We start from the raw sequence: 15028 nt of genomic DNA on the forward strand, positions 1-15028 counted from the left end.
CTGCGAATTATGGATAAAGTACGTGTCATTCCTGACAGGGAAGAAAAACTCGCATGCAGACATTTTTATTCAGACAATGTATTTGTTAATGGAGCTTGGAGGGTAGTGTGCTCAAATGTATTCCACAGAAGGTGGAGCCTGGTGCTTACTGGCCTTACATTTATGCCACAGAAGGTGGAGTCTGGCGCTTACTGGTCTAACAATTATGCCACAGAAGGTGGAGTCTGGCCCTTACTGGCCTTACATTTATGCATCAAAAGGTGGAGTCTGGCGCTTACTGGCCTTACATTTATGCCGCAGAAGGTGGTGCCGGCATTTATTGCCTCACAGAAGGTGGTATCTGGCGCTTACGGAGCTCACATTTATGCCACAGACGTTTTAGCGTGCTGCCTACTGAGTTCACATTAGCTCACATTTATTTCACGAAAGGTGGAGCCTGGCGTTTATTGTCTCACATTCATTGCACACGAGTTGCAGTTTGTGAAGGTGGAAGCTGGTGCCCACTACCTCACATTTCTCCCACAGAAGGTGGAGCCTGGAGTTTACTAGCCCACATTAATTCCATAGAAGCTGGAATCTCACATTTATTCCTCAAAAGGTGGAGCCGGCATTTACTGTGCTCACATTTATGTCACAAAGGTTGGCGCCTGGCGCTTTCGGCGCTCACATATATGCCACAGAAGGTGGAGGCTGACACTTACTGCGCTCACATTTATGTCACAAAGGTTGGGGTCTGGCACTTACTGCGCTCACATTTATTCCACAGAAGGTGGAGGCTGTCACTTACTGCGTCCACATTTATTCCACAGAAGGTGGAGCCTGCGTTTACTGTGCTCACGTTTATTCCACAGAAGGTGGAGTACGACATTTAGGGCCAGATGCATCAAAGGGTTTTGCCCATTCTGTGTCTATGGGAAAATGTGTTCATGCATATCGCCCTTACTGCGTTCACATTTATGGCACAGAAGGTGGAACCTGGCGCTTACTGCACTCACATTTATTCCACAGAAGGTGGAGCCTGTGTTTACTGTGCTCACATTTATGTTACAAAGGTTGAGGCCTGGCGCTTGCTGCCTCAGCTTTATTACACAGAATGTGGGACCTGGCGCTTACTGCATACACATTTATTCCACAGAAGGTGGAACCTGGCGCTTTTGACGCTAACATTTATTCCACAGAATGTGGAACCTGGCGCTTACTGCATACACATTTATTCCACAGAAGGTGGAACCTGGCGCTTCCTGCCTCACATTTATTCCACAGAAGGTGGAGCCTGGCACTTACTTCATACACATTTATTAAATAGAAGGCAGAGTCTGGCGCTTATGGAGTCCAAGTTTATTCCACAGAAGTTACTCACCGCAGATCTGAAACATTTCTTTCATTGTAGAAAGTACTTCCTCGATCTGAGGACAGTTTTGTGATCAATGCATCAAATTACACCACAGATCACAAGCGCCTGCCTGCTGCCCAGCACCGTGCTGGCAGCACGTGCAGGGTACAGGCTGGGCTCTGTGCCCGTAACATGGGCCGGATACATACGTTCCAACTGCACAGATCCCTTTATGCACACCAATTGGAAAGACCAAACAAGAGCAATGAATTCAGCATTTAAAGCACAGAGGAAGATGACAAACCATTATAAAATATATACCGTGGCCCTTTCATGCCAACTCGTTGGGCTCTGGTGACGTTAACAAAAAGGCGACCTTCAACCTTGGTAACAAATATATTGTCTCAAGGTAGCGTCTTCTGGATTAGCTCATTAACTCATCAAATTCTTGTTACGGAAAGCTCTGCATGGCATTAGATGGAGTTACTGTTACTGCTATACTGTTCACCACCTGTCTGGTTGATTCCTAAAGCGCTTCATTTAAAAAAAAAAAACATTCGGCGGGATTCGCAACCCCAGCGTGAATTTCGCCGAAATATTTTTAAAAAATGCTTTATTTGGCCCTGGGGGTCCTTGTGGGACCCCCTGAGCAGGCCTAAGGGGTAAGAGTGTTTCTATACTGCCCCCTTTTCTTTTTTTCACCTTTGTTTTTCTGTTTTCTTGTGACTTGGGTCTACCGAGTCACAATATGGCTGCCAACACTTCCTGGTTTGGAGTGTTGACAGCCAATTAGAATAAAGCTCGTGGTCGGGAGGGTTCGCAAACCCTCCTCGGCCATAGATATCGAAACATTTATTTTTGATTTTCTCAGCAACTACTGAACGGATTTACACCATTTTAAAAAAAAAGGTCGCTTTCTGAACCAAGCACTACCTTTTTGCCAAATTTGGGGTAATTCCGTTCAGCAGTTCGGGCTGTAGCCTTGCCTAAAGTTTCCTATGGGAAATTGATTTTTTGACTCTTATTTTTTTAATTTCTCAGCAACTACTGAATGGATTTACACCATTTAAAAAAAAGGTTGCTTTCTGAACCAAGCACTACTTTCTTGCAAAATTTGGTGTAATTCCGTTCAGCAGTTCAGGCTGTAGCCTATCTCAAAATTTCCTATGGAAAATAACATGGGGAAAACGCATTTTGGGACCCCCTTTTTTCTCAGCCCCCGCTTAACGAATCACCCCCAATCTTTCAGGATAGGAGTTGACCTGGATAGACTTTTTGTTTGGAGAATTTCGCGGAGGTTCGTCAAACGACACCAAAGTTATTAGCAAATCAAAAAATGCTTTTCCTATGGAAACTAGGTTCTAACTATAACTACCTACTGGCAACCGCCAGTAGGATATATATATATATATATATATATATATATATATATATATATATATATATATCCAAAACACTTTTCCCAGCTCTTCCCGCTTCCCATCCGGCAAGACAGCGAAGAGAGAGTCACGGACACCCGTTTTCTTTGTGGCAAAATCAGGTCTTTATTCAATTACAGCTTACATATATATATATATCACTTTCTCCCTTCAATTTCATAAATGCCAAGCACCAAAGACGGACACGGACCCAATGTAAGTGCAGAAAATTAATCTATATATAGTAAATCTGGAACCAACATTTTTTGCATTTAGTTGATTACTTCCACATTTGTGTGTTTCTCAGTTTGTGTCTACATGAGCAATTTTTTATCAGAACAGTTTTCATGAAATCACAATGGGCCCTACTATGGAGCCCTCAAATTCCTGGGCAGAAATAATACACTTGATATTAAAGATAGTATCAGTAATTCTGATCCTGGTACTACCCGAGGATCACAATTTGACCCACCAATTAGCTCCTATAGAATAAACCATATCGTAAAAGTCTGTGATATCAAACTGATTTCCACACATGAACCCATCATTATGAACATTGTACCAAGCACATGGTTATCAAGATCTGACCTCGGTGATGTGTCCTCAGTAAAAAATAAATCCAGGGTTACTTGCCTGGAAATATTGAATGCAGTAAAGGTGCTCCACTTGCACTCCTGTTTTGGCCAAACGCTGCTGTTTATGGCCAAAAAGGGAATAGGAGGTTACAAATAATGAGGGCCTAGGTCTTTGTCTCTTCAAATGTTTTGTGAGTACGGATTGGTGCTTTTCAAGCAGGAGAGTGACCTCCTATTTGCAGCAGTAGTCACAAGAAAAGAAAAAAACTGATGGAATCTTCAAAAATACATCTATTAGATAAGGTGGGTGTTTACTTGAACAGTTCATGTGTCACAAATTCTTTTCTGATAATTAGGCATTAGTTAAAGGTTGATTAAGTTAATCAATCCTAGGTAAAATTACACAGATTTATTCAGTACAACTGCCAAATTGGCTTGCTCGGCTGAGGAGGGATCTTTCGACATCTGGAATTTTCCTGCCAGGGAGGATGTGCACATCGCTAGAATTTTGAAGGTTAAGCTATATCCACACATCATGTCTGCTTCTCTTTCATCATTGACCGGATCCGGTTCGGGGAACTGCAGGGCATCTGCATCTGGTCTGAAAGGGTTTCAGGGCGTTTTATCACTTTTTTATCAGGCATTTCCTTAACTTTAACCCTTCTCGTGATTTTTTATTAGATTAAAGTTTTAAAAATCAGGTCATTCTTTGAAGTCTCTGATGACGCAGATGGCTGCGTAATTAGAATCAGATTCAGAGCTTTGGGTTCCTATGTTAGACTATTATCTGTATGATCTTGACAGTTTGGATGGAGTGAAAAAATCAGTTTGGATGGAGTGATGAAAATCAGTTTTGATGGGGTGATGGCAAACAGGGAAGGAGAGACCATGTGGGAACCTGTCTTGAATTCTTCCTGTGCTGGTGTGGCTGTCAACATAGTAGCAGCTGCAGCACCTGGACGTCTTCTGGAAATATCAGTCAAATTTCCAAAAGAGGGAAAACATACCTCTTTGTGTCTGGTTTCTGTAACAATTTCCTTTCATAATGTCACTTAGGAAAAACCTCTAGCATAATTTACGCTGTTACGCTTTTTTGAGGGTGAATTGTTTAAGGATGCTCAAGAGGTGGAAGTGGTCCTTGGGTACTTTTTTCCGCGAGGTCATAAAACGTTTAGCCTCTCCTCCCTGAATTGTCTTTGGGTGCGTTTGAGTTCAAAGGTCACGTGGCTTTTTGGCATAGGATTAGCACAGGCAGAAAGCGCTATGAGACTGTAGGTTGAATAGAGGCACTTGTATGTGACTGTTTCCACATAGCTTAAAGTTAAAAAATGTTGGAGGGAACATGAACCTGAAAGAAATGTACAAAACTCGTCCAAACCAAAATCATGGGCTGCCACCCAACCTCAGTCTATTATTACATCTTGGGCAGAATTATATTTAACATTCTATCAAAAAGGGATGATCTATATGAAGGAGAAAGGGAGACAAGGGTTTAGTAAACACAGAAGTAACAAATTAGGCATTTACGTTTGTCATCAGAATGTTCCATATTCTGGAACCCCCTTGCACCCAATTCCAGCTTTGAGACTTGTGTCTTCAACAAATAAGGACACCAAACGTGTATACTGCGCCAAGCAAGTAACTACCAGTTAAGTACATTCAACAAACTGAATTGGAAATACATGTTTACTTGTGCTAAACCATGGCTTTCAGGCCTAGACTTGCAACTCTTTTCATATAATATGTCACTATCTTCTTGCTACTGTTATCCGTCTTACATTAGGAAACAGTATTCTCAAGCCTTCAAATACCAAACACTTTAATCTGCTGGCCATCTCAGAATGCCTTTCCTAGACTTGCAGTCTCTCAAAGTCACTATCAGAGTTCGTCTAAGGCCCAAAGTATTTGTTGATAAGAACACATTTACCCATAATGCCTTTATATTAAATTGTATTGCAAGTTTCCCTTACGTCAATCACTTTTATGACTCATATACAAAGAAATTGAACAATTATTTTTGGTTTTGGTACAACAATACAGTTTCAATTTATGATACAGAAAGTATTTGCATTTAGCTGGACACCCAACAGGTGTTTCACCCTTTTTGGTCTTTTTGGCATGCACACATAGGGCTTTTTCAAGGCTGAAAAAACATTTATATTATATTAAAGAAATAACCAAAACTAATTTTCTTAGATATGTGATCAACACTTGTGTTGCACTTCAAGCATGCGTTGCACTTGTGGAGATAAATCCTGCAACTGAAAAGGGGGCCTATAAGACTTGGGGGCACTCGGGTACTTCTTTTTGAAGGTATAAGTGGTAAGTATGGCCATTTAGATAGTTCCTAGTTGGTCAAAATACATTTGATTAGTATTAATTTTAATATCACGCACATGCTTAAGTGAGGGACATAGGGAGGTGGTCAGTAGGGACTTTTTGGTTGAGTTCCCTAAGTTGTCATGGTGCGTCAACACATTTTAAAATAGGGGATTAGCCAGATGGTTAACTAATGTGCTATAAATTAGTCTAATTTCATGACAGTGGTCAGTACTCGTATTTGTACATATTGTGCCTGTTTCGCAAGGGTAAGAAATGTATAGTAACAGTGTGGGTCAGTTGAAGGTTGGGAAGGCAAAACCTTGCCTTAGAGATAAAAAGAATACTAATTACCTGGGTGGTTGTCAAGATATGACTAGTCCTTCTGTTGACTGAATCGTCAATTATTTCCTGTCTATGTGGAAAAGGTGCAGGAAAGTATTGCCTGGTAGCAGGGTGAGTATTGTCAGGTATGGGTAGGGGAAATGTAGTAGGTGCTGAAGTAATAAAGTAGTAATTACCGTTATAATGGAAACTTGGCTCCATGAAAGCTCGGGCCCTGATGTAGCGGCTGCACTTCCAGCTGGGTACTCTATAGTAAGAAGAGATCGCGGAGGAAAAATAGGCGGTGGGCTGGCCATTATTTCTGATAACCGGTACACGTGTAAATCTGATAAACTAACCTGGAAAGGCAGCGAGGCTATGTTATTTCAACTTGCCTTAACCCCTCAGTTCACCTTCTCAGGAATGTTACTCTATAGTCCCCCTGGCCTTGCCGGCCTGTGGGCTTCCGCATTTCCTGATTTGATTGCTCCATATTTGCTTAGCACAGCTAATTTCACAATTTTAGGCGACCTGAATCTTCATTTAGATGACTCTACCTGTCCTATTAGCACCACTTTAATCTCTGATCTGGCGGCCTAGAACATTGTGCTTTCTAACATGGGTCCTACCCATGTGGCTGGCCATCTATTAGATCCAATTTTTTCTAATATACCCAGCATACGCTGTTCCCCGGCTCTCCCTGTCGGATGGTCTGATCACTTTCTAGTTGATTTCAGGGTCATGACAGAGTTGATTAACTTAACTGTGCCCAACCTAGGAATTAAGATCAACTCAAGAAACTGGGGTAAATTGTATATGGATATTTTTAATAAATCACTAATTGAAACTGCGCCTGCCATTAATCAGGTTTCCATGACAGATTTAAATAACATTATGAATTGGATCTCTAACTCTGTCAACATCTGCCTCCCTCCACGCAGAAAGTAAAAGATCACCGTTCCCCTGCTCCCTGGTTCTCATCCAGCTTAAAAAAAGAGAAGAGCAAGTGTATAGCGTTGGAAAGACGCTGGAGGAAGGATAATGCTCCTGAATCTAAAAAATGTTATAAACAATCGATCAGAATATATCACTCTCTTTGTAACGCCGCTCGGGCTGATTATGTAAGCTCTACTATTTCCAATGCCCAAAACTGCCCTAAAGTTCTAGTCAAAGTGATTAAGGAACTTTCCGGCGCAGCCAATCAAGCTCCACCTCCAACTCTTTTTGAATCACAATGCGAAGATATTGCGATGTTCTTTATTAACCCTTTCGATGCTTGTGACGGAGCGGTTCCGTCATGCGCGTCGGTCGCGCTGAGCGGATGACGGAACCGCTCCGTCACGGCCCCGCCCGCGCACGAACCCTTCAGCACAGCGCGGTAATCTGCGCCGCGCTGAAGGGGTTAACAAAGTGGGGCAGATTTATTTAACACTAAATGCCTCTAAGACCTCCACTCTGTAGCAAAGTACGGCTACCCCCGTCTTATTCAACTCTGGATCTCAGATAGAGGTCCCAGAGGGGGTTAGCTTGAATGAACTTGAACAATGGATACCACTTGATACTACCTCCTTCAGTCACATTTTAAAATGCATTAAATCAGGTTCCCCCGGGACCCGCTTCCCATTACCACACTGCAAAAAATGGAGCCGCCTACTTTGCAGCTGATCAGGGAGCTACTTAATGCCTCCCTTCGAGAAGCCGTGATTCCACCTGAGTGGAAGCATGCGATGGTCCTCCCACTATTAAAGAAGGCTAATGCCGACCCAGCCCAGATGTCCAACTTCCGCCCCATTTCCTTGCTCCCTGTTTTTTCCAAAATTCTGGAAAAACATGTACATTTGCAATTGAGTCACAATCAGGTTTCAGGGAAGGGCATTCCACAGAAACTACACTTCTGGGAGTTAGTGAAATGATGAGTTGCCGTTTGGATGCTGGTGACACTGTGGCGCTCACATTGTTAGATCTGACATTTGACACGGTATACCATCCCATGCTCTTGCAGACTTTACAATCTGCTGGCGTGACTGGACCTGCCCTGAAATGGTTGGCGAACTTTTTGTTAGACCGTACATTTCAGGTCTTCTCCCCAGAGGCAGCTTCTGAGATCCATGCCTCTTCCTATGGAGTACGACAGGGCTCGATTCTTAGCCCCTTATTGTTTAACATTTATGTTAAACCCTTGGCCGACATCGCCAAGGAGGTAGGACTGTTGATTTTTTCCTACACTGATGACACCCAAATAGACTTTTCCCTCTCTGCCAAAGAAGCTTCTAAGCCTTCGTCTCTTCAAGTGGGGCTTTGTAAAATCGCACAGTGGATGCAAGTCAATTCACTTAAGCTCAATGGGGAGAAGACTGAGATGTTAATCGTAGGGAAGAACAAAGAGCTTTGGGATCCCCAACACTGGCCCCCTGAATTGGGTGCTCTCCCCCAGCCTACCAAACAAGCCTGCAATCTGGGTTTTATTATCGATGACCACCTCTCGATGAGACCTTCAAGCAACAAAGGTGGCTGCGACCTGCTTTGTCATCCTCAAATGGCTTAAGAAAATCTTGTGGATGCTGCTGGACTCCACAAAAAGAACTGTAGTCCAGGCCTTGGTCACCTCTCGCCTGGACTATAGCAACATCCTCTTTTTAGGAGCAAACAAGGATGTTATTCGTAAATTACAAGTTGTGCAAAACGCTGCTGCTCGCCTGCTCTGCCAGATCCCTAAAACAACCTCTGCTTCGAGCTCTTTGCGTGAACTCCATTGGCTGAAAGTGGAAAACCGCATCAAATTCAAAACTCTGAGTTATAAGTTTAAGATCAAAACAGGCAAGGCCCCCCAATACTTGAATTCCATTGTTAAACCTTATGTCTCCTCTCGTTCTCTCCGTTCAGCCAACCATGCAAAATTCTCGGTCCCGAGGCATAGACTGGCCAGGATGGGCGGCCGATTTTTCTCCTACTTGGGCCCCACCCTGTGGAATACCCTTCCTCTGTTATTAAGGAATGAGACCAGCCTTGCTCATTTTCGCAGAACTTTGAAAACCTGGCTATTCAATCAATAGGTCTTTTTACCTCTCTTTTGGTACCTTCAGGCGGTGCCAGGAAACCCCTGGGTAGCTGTGCGCCTTACAAAAGCAAAATAATAATAATATTATATTGTACTTTTGGTATTTACAAGCTGCAAAAAAAATACATTAGTGAGGTAATGAACATAATTGAATGTTCTCTTTGGGGGGTATATGGGTGGTAAAGAATGATAAAAATTAGTCGCAAAACTGGAAATAAGTCTCCCAAATGATAGTAGCCAATTATATGGTGACTGGTAGTTTCCAGCAAGTGGTACATGTCCCCTGATGGTCCTAGCTTAAACTGAAGGCAAAAAAACCTAGACAATAAACTGGTTTGGAAATACCAAAAAACACGTAAATGATATATGGAATGACTCAGTGTACAAAAAAAGCGTTTTGCATATCTATGCCTTTTTTGTGTACATGTAAAGCAGCTTGGTTGTTTGGACAGAAAGCTTGCAAGCCTGCAGTTGAGGGCTGGACCCCCAGTAACTTATGGGGCTCCACATATTTCACCTACACCCTTGATTTTGTTGGGGGGGGGGGCAACAACTGTAGATCATAATCCCACAAGCATCTCTGGTGGGACTCTATAAGTATCAAATAAAACAAAGCTACTTTTCCACCAGCGACCATCCAATCGGGCATCAATTTCTTATCTAGATCTATATCAGACTAGTGAATGAAACCCAGAAGTGAAGTGCCAAATCACTGTGACCATCTTGGTTCCTGGAAGGATTCCATCTTTTTATTTCTCGTTTCTATGTGTTGTTTTTGATCAAATAATTTTTAGTTTTCTGTTTGTCCAAACAAATTGTACTACATTATATAAACATGGCTGTATTGTGGAGAAGATTCAGAATATTGAGTATAGAATATCCAGCGATCACAATATTGTCACTAAAATATCAACAGGAATGTATATATCTTCTATACATAACTACTCATAGATGTAACATGACAATATATATTTCTTCAAGATATATAGATGTGGAGTTAAGAACAGTAAATCGGTACTTATCTATACGCAGTTGCCTCCTTGATATTTTAGTTTTCGCTATTTTGGTCACAACATTGTGGTCACTCAATATTCTACACTCAGTGAGAGACGTTTTAAGGCATGGACAAAGTGGGCAATTGCCGATTGCCCCCAGCTTCTAAGGGGCCCCCTGGGAAAGTGAACATCCTCTCTATTTGGCTTCTGCCTAGTCTATTCCTCTATCTCAAACTCTCTGCCTGCCTCTACCTCTAACTCCATATGCCCAGTGTCATCTTAAGGATTGTTTGGATCACAGGATATTTCAGTTGTTTCTGTCTAAAGTTTAACAGTTAATGCAGTATTGTTTTCATCATACGTTCTTGAATTAGCAGGAAATGGCTAATAATATTCAAATTTGTTATAGAAAGGGACCCCTAGAATATAGATTGCAGGGGCCCCCAAGAGCCTAATGATGACACTGCACTCGGTATTAAGGACTACAACCCTCTACTGCTATTTAAATAGTTTGTTATCTTGTTGTTTTGTGGTCCTATTTTTGGAACATTCCACATTTTCTAAAGTCTGTTTGCAAGACACAAAACTGTGACGTAGAAATCATTTTACTATTTTAGCCAGCTCTTTGTGCGCTTGAGGTATAGTAAGAGAAGACAGTCTTTCGACAGGCCCTCCTATTTTACCTATTGTCATTATTTGTAGCACATGCTGTACTACAGAAATGTATACCCAATGATGGTCAGACGTGTTGTTTGTACCAGTGCTCTTTTTATTAAAGTGAACATTGTTCGATAAATTGCTTATATTGAATGATAATCATGCATGTTGAGTGAAATGCAGTGACAACTGGAACAAGCATTGGCAACTCCAAGAGTTCTGGGCTCGGCAAGTTGGTGGGGTGGCTATTTTATTTATTGCAAGCATTTACCAAGAAAGTAATTAAGATAATGGTAAAAAGGTGGTACCCAACAGGGTGGCTGTGTGCTTTCAATTTAAAAAACATGTAAAAAATGACTATTGCATATAATTTTAATAGCTCAATACATGCGCTTTCTTTAAGGCAAGTGTAATAATAATGGACTCAGAAAGCACTTTAGTTTCAATGCACAGCACAGGGAAATTGATCGTTATTGGTGCAAAGCAAAGCTATTATTGGTGTTCAAATACTGTAACATGAAGACCTAGTTTAAAAAAAAACAGATGACTAAAAGAAAACCACATTGCAGCGACCTCACTGCACTGATCTTGTGCTTACTGTCTCTATTGCCTGGTTGTTTTTCGTTAAGAACTTCCATTCTCTGATGAAGTACTCTAATCCGGCCTTCGAGCCATTATATCAAACTGGAAAAATAAATCAAATTAAAACCTAATAGTTGACATAAATTAGAACAGCTCGTCCATTGGCGAACAAGAATCTTTCCCACAACTATCTTCTGTCTGGTGGCTGATACACTGTGTGTGTGTTTGAATCTTTTCAATTTATATTAAAATGCTTACTTTTAACAGCAGAATGATTTTTGATGTTCTTTTGTGTTGCACTGTTTTGTACGGGAGTCATGCGTGTGCATCGTACAACTTATTCAAAAATATAATTGGAGTTATTGATCCACTGTGCCAGTGAAAGAATTGTTTAGTTCCCGTAAATGATGCTGGGATTTGTGTGCGCAGAAACATTATGTCACCTTTATTTACCAGGCTTGAAGATGAGCTCATTGAGCTGAGTATTTACAGATTAACATCTGTTCGCCTCCATCATCAATCTAATAGCATACACAGCGCCTCTTCTCGGCTGAACTAGATTACAGGGATGCTGCATTATAAATTACTTCAAACCATAACACGCCATAAAAAATGTAATTCCTGGCTGTCGTTAAAAATAGGAAGGAATGCTAATCTTGGCTGCTTCCTAATTTTACTAATGGCTATGAAATGGCATGTGATTCGCGTGTCTTCCCGCAGCGGCCCTCCTTTATAGGTTTAGCTCTAATGAGCATTTACTGCTATTTATTTATTAGTATTATTTTGGTACCCACTGGTCCAGACTGTTAGAACAACAAACTTAACCCAAAAAAACCTATGATCCCAGGCCGCCTGGATGTTCATTCAAGAAACATCCTCCATGGGCCAAGCCACGGCGGATCTTCCATATTTAGCTTTGCGAGGCATGCTGTATTCAGTATAGCGTGGAAGCTTTGAGGAAACTCCGCCCACTCTCTGCCCATCTTTTTCATTGGCTTAGGGCCTAAATACTGCCTTCCGATTAGTTTTAGGCTTGTTAATCCCTCCTCATGACGCCCATGTCGTCATTTGTATCCTTCCATGGCTACTGGCCCCTTTACTCTGAACACTATTTTCTTCCCTGTCCCCCCTCTCGCAATCCGTGACTTCTCACACCCCCGCCCCCAACTCCCGTTCGTGCCTTCTTGCCTGCCCGCACTCCCGTTTCCAATGCAATACGTCTTGTGTAAATGCGAGTCCTATTGCATTGCAAATGCTTGTTTTAACCAGCGCGGCAAGACTAGGCTCTGCTTCACTGACTGCCGCTTCTGCCCTGCCTTACAGAAGGAACACAAGTGTGTACATTTGCATGCTGATATCTCTGCGATAGCCTAAAACTCAGGGTGCCATGTTTAACTTCCAGCTCAAATGAGTCCTACAAGGCACCCTGGATAAGAAACCATCCAGGCAGCAGGTTAGAAAATGTTTGAAGAAAAACATACACATCGCAAATTTTCTGTGTTCATCACAAGTGGCTCAAAAAATCCCAAAGCCTGGACTGGTGTTTAAAAGACATCATAAAGAATCACTCTTCTCCACACTATCCCTAAACCCCATCGCACTGTTCCCAGAAAGGGCAAGTACAGTGTTCACAGCGCTATTGTGGCACAGTGAGGAGAAATTAATCTGATACCAGAAACACTAGAAATTATTGTTTTCTGTAAGAGGCACTAGAAAGTGTTCTCTGTACCGGTGCACTCTGGGCCATTTCATAAAGAGTGTACATTTAGGAGTGTGTGATAAGGAGGTGCCGAGCTAGAGCGCTTCCTATGAAGAGCACAGGCCCAGAACATTACTGGGTCCGGGTCTCGGAACCTCCAATCCCAATCTCAGACAGAAGAGCGAGGGCCCCCAGAGTCTACCGGCATTATAGGGAACTTATCGACCTCGGATCAGAGAATGTCTAAGTAGGCCTTTCAGGGGTTTTAAGTAGTAGTACCCGCCACACCCATTGCCCTTTACAACGCCAATAGTTCTAACTTTCACAAATGCGAGACCGATTGCATTGCAAATGCTTGTTTTGGGGTGAAACTGCTACTCCCAATATGGTGAAACTGACTTAAGTGAAAATTAGCATAGACGATTAGTTCACCATGTTATTCGGTCATGGTGGAACAATCAGCATTTACTTTGTTCTCTAGCAGATTGTAAAAGAAATCATTTAATCTGTCCAGTGCTCTCCCAGATAAATGAATCTCTCAGCGATTATCCCTATCACCATCACCCTGTCGTATTAATTTTGCATTTATTAAACCCTCAGAATATCCACTGCCCAAGTAAAAGATACAAACATTCAATACACAACAGAAATGCTTCCGTGAAGTCTATCACAATAAAAAAAAAACAGCATCCTTAGACCTCTGAAACTTATTGAATCCTCCCAAAGATGTGTAACTATTACTAGCCAGGCCTAGAAAAAATTGAGCCAATTGAAAGCAAGTCCAGGCTGAACTTCTCACCTCTAGTTCGAGATCCTCAGGGCCATGCTCTGCTCCACCCTCGCTGGTGCCTCCTCCTTCTAGACCCTTGCTCTCAGTGTCTCCCAAGACTCCAGAAAGTATAGCACTCATTTCTCCTTACAACCGTCAGTTTGCCTAGGAACATCTGAGTCGAAATTCACGCCTCCAGCAGTTGTATCTGCTGACTGACTGCAAGACGCGAGAGGATCCGGGACTGCCAAAATCAAGGACCCTGAGGCCTATCAGCGGGGAGGACCTTAGCCCTTTCTTCCACGCTCCAGACATGTATCATCAGTGTGCTACCTTTATGCGCATCTTTTTGTTTCAGTTTCATGATTGTTTTCTTCAGGCGCCACATCTGCTGTTAAGCTTTCAGAAAGTCATCCTCTGAACGACACTGGATCATCAACTTCCCTTCTACTTCATGCACGCACAACGTGACCCCCCCTGTGATTTTTAAAAAAAAGGTTCCCTTTTTTTCCAGGAAGTAATTCTTCCCCATCTAGTCCTGCTACAGCTGTTTTTGACCTAAAGGAAGTGGCAGGTTTAATGAGATAGAATGACTTCAAGTTAGTCGATAATTGAACTACTTTAAGTTAGAACTGTACCACCTATGAAAAGAAGGAAGAACCATCCTCCCTTTTCCCAGTTCACCTTGGACCAAGCTCTTGTTCCAAAAAAGTGCACAATTTGAAAATATCACCTTTATAGCCCACGCATGCATGGTGACCAGGCTATTTTCTGTCATCTTCATCACCTGGAACAAGTGTACGCCTCCCTGATTAACACCAAACTAGACTAGGCCAATTCTCTGCTTTTAGGGAAATTGGATGCCAATGTACCACGTGGCATTCTGCCAACAAGTATGATGCAGTTTTACACCGTATCCTAAAGGAATCACACATGACATCACTGATAACATCTCAGATGACATAATCAATATCATCACTGATGACCTCTCAAATTATGTCGATGAAATCACCGATTACATCTCATGTGGAGAAGTGTGGCTCACTGGTTAGAGTAGGCAGACCTGGAAGCAGAGGTCAGCCCGGGACCAGGGTTCAATTCCCGGCTCAGCTGGGTCTTGAGTCCATAAATTGTCCATGGACCCGATAATTCTCGCTCCAGTGCATACTCAATTCATGGGTTCACACTCTGCGACTCTGGGCAATAGCTTGCTTAATCTCCACAATGGCCCTCGCGGCGGGATGCCTGGCTTTCACCTTGTGGATGCCCCGCTGGGTTATCTCACAGGGGAATACCAGG

At 42.4% G+C, this 15028-nt stretch overlaps 1 protein-coding gene across 1 annotated transcript in view; it reads left to right on the plus strand.

The window, feature by feature from the left end:
- The window catches only part of ZNF704 (zinc finger protein 704), a 679439-nt gene that overhangs the window by 395837 nt on the left and 268574 nt on the right, over positions 1–15028 (plus strand). The window lies entirely within an intron of this gene.

Source organism: Triturus cristatus, chromosome 5_1 (assembly GCF_964204655.1).
Source record: "Triturus cristatus chromosome 5_1, aTriCri1.1, whole genome shotgun sequence".
NCBI classification, from domain to species: Eukaryota; Metazoa; Chordata; class Amphibia; order Caudata; family Salamandridae; genus Triturus; species Triturus cristatus.